This window comes from Centrocercus urophasianus, unplaced genomic scaffold (genome assembly GCF_019232065.1).
Source record: "Centrocercus urophasianus isolate 14NV4802_14NV808 unplaced genomic scaffold, USGS_Curo_1.0 seq_32, whole genome shotgun sequence".
NCBI lineage: Eukaryota > Metazoa > Chordata > Aves > Galliformes > Phasianidae > Centrocercus > Centrocercus urophasianus.
The window spans coordinates 3,657,381-3,663,688 of NW_024884889.1; positions in this window are offsets into that span (position 1 = coordinate 3,657,381).

Consider the following 6,308-nt stretch of genomic DNA (forward strand, 5'->3'; position numbering starts at 1 on the left):
GAGACAAGCACCTGTAGCCAATAGAAGGCAAGATGGTAAGGAAGTGGTGCATGTGTACTAGCAAATTTCTACTAAATTCCCATTAGTCTATTATGCCTTTTCTGTCTCATGTCCTAAGCATCTTTTCTTCATAAAGCTATCAGAAAGCTATGTAGGCTCTATCTTAACAGGAAAACAGCTAGATATTGACTTCTTTGCTTTCCTTCTGCTCACCTTAGTTTTCTCTGCCTTAACTTAAAAGCTCAGTGAAATAAAATGAAATGCCAAGTTCTAACTGGGTTCTAGTGACTAAGGCTTTGATAAAGTCCCTCTTCATCTTCCTTTAAGTCGCTGATTCCCCAGATGGATGGGGCAGCTGAGTTTTTGCAGGGACTTGGAGATAATATTCAGCTAATTCACAGAGTTTATGGACCTACCCATGAAAATTGTTTTTCTGTCCAACTTTTCTAGTAAAAGAGATTGTCGAGGAGGGCCAGAAGCAAATGACTTTTGGATTAGACCTTGACAGCTAGATGGGTGGGATGCCAGTAAATTCAGTTATAGCATGCTGCATGTTAATAATAAAGACAATTTTTTGCTACTGTGCTTACAGTTTTTATTTAGAGAGTTTTATAAATAATTTTAGCCTAGGCTAAAGAAGAGGTCATAAAAGTGGAAGAAATAGAAAGTACGAATAAAATATAAGAAAAATGCTCTTAAATATTAAATGCAAAAGGCAGTGGAAAGTGAGGTGAGATAAAGGGGTGGTAAGTGTACTAAGTGCAGGTAAAAAAACCAAACCTTCCCATTACTACTGCCATACCTTGTTGCACAATAGAGTATAAAGTAACAAAAAATTCTCATCAGAAGGGCTCTTTTGTTGTTTTACACATTTCCCACTGCTGCTCATAGATAACAACTGCTTACAAGGAACAGTTTCCAGCCACAGATCTCAATTTTTATTCTTCTCTATATATAGGCGATCAGAGAAGTAGGGAAAAAAAAGTGATACTCAATGATGTTCTCCTAAAATGCAGTGTCTGTACTGAAATCATGAACTATGCCAATTGGAAAACAGACACTGCTATTGGAAAAAACATGGTGAGACTCTATGTCAAGATAGCTGATTTCTTTTTCAGCCTTTCATAGGTAGGGAAACAGCCACCATACAGAAAACTGAATACTTCTAAAGATCTGAGCAGTGGATGGGAACCATCTTATCACTCTGAATTTGTGAAGCATCCAGCTTTGTGGAGTACTGCTCCACCTCTGGAAACTCTTGCTTCACTGTGGACTTTCGGAGATTCCTTTCATTGCCGTTGTCAGTTATGTTCCTTCAAATGGAAAGTCATGGCTTTCTGTTATTTGAAAGTAATTATGTATTTAATAGATTAGCTCCAGAAAACCCCGGCTGCTATGAAAAAATAAGGAAATTGGTGGCTAGCTGCCAAAATATTTGGCATCTGTGAGAATTCAAAATTTTTGATTGATATATCTTTGGCAAGTGTGATAGAAAATAGTAACGGCTGACTTGGATTCAGAATTTTTTTTTAAAGTAATTGATTTGATTTTAAAATAATAGAAAGTGATTTTTATTATTATTGTTTTTATTATTTTTTTTTTTAACTTAGGTACACAGGATGCTCACTGTTGCATGGTGGATGGTTGGTCTTCAAACTTTTGTGTGATTAGGAATGTCAGTGCAGAGGGCAGATATCCTGAAATCAGGAAAGATATCCAAGATGACATTTGAGAGCTCTTTTATTTGTGGTAAGAAGAAGTTGTACTGCATCTGCTCCAGCAAATGTACATGAATTAAGAAAATTTCTAATGCATGAGAAACTTAAAAATAGCTTTTTTTTTTTCCACTTCAGAAAATGTAGTTGGTTCCCCGAACCAAAAATAAATGTGAAATATTTTTAAAGACGCTTATAAAAATAACTTGTTTATATTTTCTTTATTAGGATCATGAATTATAAGCAAGACAGAGTCAGTCTTAACTGTTAGTTTGGCAAGATGGAGTAGAAAACATAGTGAAGTGTGTATATGGTTAGCCAAAAGGTAAAATTTGGAAGCAGTGTTATAAACTGTTCAAGAAAGGAAAGAGAGCAAAAATTTGCCTTGTTCTTCAGTTCTAATGGAGGTTGGTTAAAACAAGAGCGTCAGTTAAGTGGCTGCATGATAACACATAATTTATGGAGGGCAAAAAGATCTATCTGTCTGTCATAGTTAATTGAATCCAGGTTGCAAGGCTTTTGCCATAGAGCCAATAATTCTGCATAGATCTACTTCAGCTTTCTTCTCTAGAAATTTACTGCTTCCTCTCCTCATACAAAGGCTGAAGCTCCCTAAGGTGTGTGATTTCTGCCATACAAATTGGCTCCTCTGCATTTCAGAGTGCACAAGCTGAGGTAGGAAGGGAGTCAGCACTTCTTTGGGGTGATGAGGACTTGGAAGGCTTTTAGATAAGCTCAATCGATCCCTTTGATCACTTCTTTAGTTTTGCCAATAGGATTAAGTGTTCCTAGTCACAGCTCACAATAATATCCCTGAGGAGAACTGAACAATCTGGGCTGAGCAGGTCTCTTTCAAACAAATCAGAGCTGGAAACCTCCTTGCATGATGTCCTCCTGGTGAGAAAGTTTCGCATTAAACTTTGCCTAAAATTTGTAAAGCCTGCATCTTTGTTCTGTGTCATTAGAATATCTGTAACATTAAGGAACTATGTACTATAGTTAGATTAGCACGATAATAACTCCATTTTTTGAGTATTGACTTCTAGTTTGGTAATAGGCCCGGAAAAAAAAAGATATTCATCAGCCAATGTGATGCTCTACTCATTTCCTCTTTATTTCCCCTCATTTCTTCAAGGGTATTAAGGTCTGAGTCTCAGAACCAGCAGAAACCTCTTTTCTTGCTGAATCATTTCCAGCAATTTAAGAATTGGCTTTAAGTAGCACCACCTATTAACAAAGGAGCATATATAACGCACTTAGTGGAAAAGCTCCCAGTGGGTTCTTGGACAAGTTCTGTGTTTAATTTTTGTCCTGATGTTAAGTCTCTGAAAACTCTGAAATCAGTTTGCTGAACCTAAGCAGGTAAGCAAGCACATTTCATTCCCTTCTTTATAATTAGTTTGCAGATGCACAGATTTGAACACCTGAAAACACCTTGGATATGTAGTGCAAGCCATAACATTTCACAAAGCTACTGGTGCATGAAAGTTGTGCTTGTACATAGTAATATACAGCCACCAAATAACGCAGAATTCCCTGGTGGCTGGATCCTCACTGACTAGATATTCATTGACCTATTTCAAGGCTGAAACTTGTTCATTTTACTTTAGAGCAACAAAGTGTTGCAGTATTTATGAAAAGTTAAAAATGTGTGAATATCCCTTACCCTGGAATATGTGCTGCAGTTCAAGGAGCCTTTATATGTGAAAAAGATTTAACTCATGATTTGATGAGTTTTATTAACCCCGTGAGCTATTTTGGCAATAGGATGGTTCTTAAGTGTGCTGGCCTATTTTTTTTCACATTTAAGGTAAAAGTTATGCAAGGGTATTTAGAATGTGTCTGAAAGGTCTCCCTGTTACCTCTCTATCATGAAGAACCAATGAACATTTGCTTTTGGCATCAAACATTTGACAGTTATTCATCTCAGGTGCAAGCTAATTTGTTTTGGTAGAGATTTCAAGACTTTGAAAATGAAGACAAGATGGATGGCACCTTTTCTCAGTACTGCTCTATACAGAAACTTTGATTATTCTTTGATCCATAGCCAGAAAGAGTGCATCAAACTATGAAATCATTCCAAATGATTTTTTTTTAAAAGTACTGAAGTTTAGCATACTCAATCTGCTTTCTGTTTTCTAACACCTATTTTGCATTCTGTACCTACCGAGTTTATAAATAGAAATACACTTATAAGTGGAATGCTCTGAAAGTAATGCCTCCTATTTTATTATACTGGTCCACGATAGCAGAAACAGATAGTGATGGTAAGGCAGTGTAGGCTGAACCTTCTCACCAGTATTCCGTTACATGTTGTTTCTGCTTGACAGATGGCAGCAGAGGGGTTGTCTGACAAAATGGCATCTGACATAGAAGTGCGTGTGAAGGTACGTTATTGAATTCCTCTACATGGAAATAAAGGCACTCACTGATATTCATCGATGCTTGCTGAATGTTTCTGGAGACCAAATAGTGGATGTGAGCACAGTGAGGTGGTAGATGGTGAAACATTATGAAAAGGTCACCTCTGCTGCTGCAGATTTTTACAATTGCGGCATGCAGACTCTGGTTCTCAGCTGGTGAAAATGCATAGCTAATGGTGATGACTGTGGTGGAAAATAGAGTTTTTTTAGCTGAGAAATTGCTCTATCAAATAGTGCGTTTTGCTCTTTGTATCTGTTGTAATTTCCGTGGAAATAAATAAATAAGAGGCATTACTTTCAGAGCAACCTACATAGGAAAAGCATTGCAGTTATACACTTCATGCACGATTCCAAAGAGACAGTGCCATTCTCGTTGTTAGATAGCATCAGCAAACTCAACAGATGTTTTAATGAGAGCAACTTCCAATTTTCAATTGCACCAGAAGATGGCAATAGCAATTTCTAGTAATCAATAGTAATAATAATTTCACTGAAGTCAGTGAGAGTTCATGAGGAAAAGAGCATTCAAGATAGTTACTACTCTTTTTTTTTTTTTTTTTTTTTTTAAGTGTCTTGTATTTCTACTTTTCGGCTTCAATCAGAAATTGAAATATGGAGAGTTAAAAGTATGTGTTAAAGTCATATATCCAGAATAATATGGAGTCATTCTGTTTGTAAAAAGAAAGTAAAATAGACTATCTGAAAAATTAATCATTTAAATCGATATTAGCTTAAGGTATACTCTGGTCCATAACTGATACATCAGCTCTAACTCTGCTTTTATTTTCCTCTTCCTTATTTTCAGAAAAGCCATGTAACTGAAATCTACTTCACAGCAAATGTGAGAATCCATCCGTATTGCAGTTATTAGAACTTTTAAAACCACAGCAAATTTCAGCTATTTTATCTGTCCATCAAAGAGCTTGTTGAAAAACATCTTGACATTGCAGAACTTGTTCATAAATTCCACAGAATTTGCTGTGATTTTCCTCGTGGCCCTTCTTAGTGCTTGGTGGACTGTCCTCTGTCCTGCAGTAACTTATGGTCCTGACTCCCAGTGAATATGTCTTTTACTCCCCTAGTCATTACTGGGATTACTGTTGGCTTGATAACAGCAGCCTCACTAAAATCTGTTCATTTTTGCTGGTAATTTCTTAATCTGGCATGCTGAGCAATCCTAAAGTGCTGAGCACATCTTTTAACACTATATGAATATTAACTTCATCAAAACCATAACTCAGAACATCTTTCAGCATTAAGAAGTGTCTGGCAGCAGTGTTTACTTAAAATATTTCATCCCCACTGTTTGTTCTTCCTCAAAGCAATCCAGTAAAGCAGCTAAGAGGCAAGGCACATTGGCTTCAGTTTGGTACTATATGTAGCTTCTGGTCAGCTAAAAGCACAGCCAGGACTTCTTTCCATCTTGCCTATGTATCAGGGTGTGCTTGCTGGCTTCCTCTCACAGGGCTCCAAGCATGTGAGTTCAGGTATTCTCAGTAGGGCGTGGAGTCATTTGGACACAAAAATCAAACTGCACAAGATGCAGAAAGGCTAAGCAATGCCGAAGTCAGCCATGAGTTTTAAATTTTAATTCAAATTACTTACAGATGTTTTGGGGATGATTTTGTATAAATTATTTAGCTGGCACTATAGGGTACGTGTTTCGGAGAAGTACTACTTTGATCTGGTTTATGTACGAATAGCTGGTTTCTTTGCATCAACACTTCCCTGAGCATGTCTGTAAATTAAGCATTCAAATATGTAAGCTCACAGCAGACCATAAAACAGAAATGTTTTAGACTGTGCTGTACCTTTCCACAGGGACTTCGCATAATCAAAGTAAAAGTACTAGTGCTGACCCAACTATTTGATTTAAGACTGGGAAAGGGAGAGGGAGACTAGAGGTATCAGTGTCAGCAGGCGGTTCGTAATCCGAATAAACTTTCAAATGAAAACAATATGGAAAATCTCTGTACCTTAAGGGCAGAACAGCTTTACTGTATAAAGCATTTTATTTGGTCTGTTACTGTTTTCTCTGCAGAACAAAAATATCACTGTCTGCTGGCTTAATGGAGAACAGTTGGATCATAAAAATATCAAATGCATGTATTTGGCAACCACTAATAATCTACACATATTTATGTAACTGCAATTTTTCTTTTGGAATATA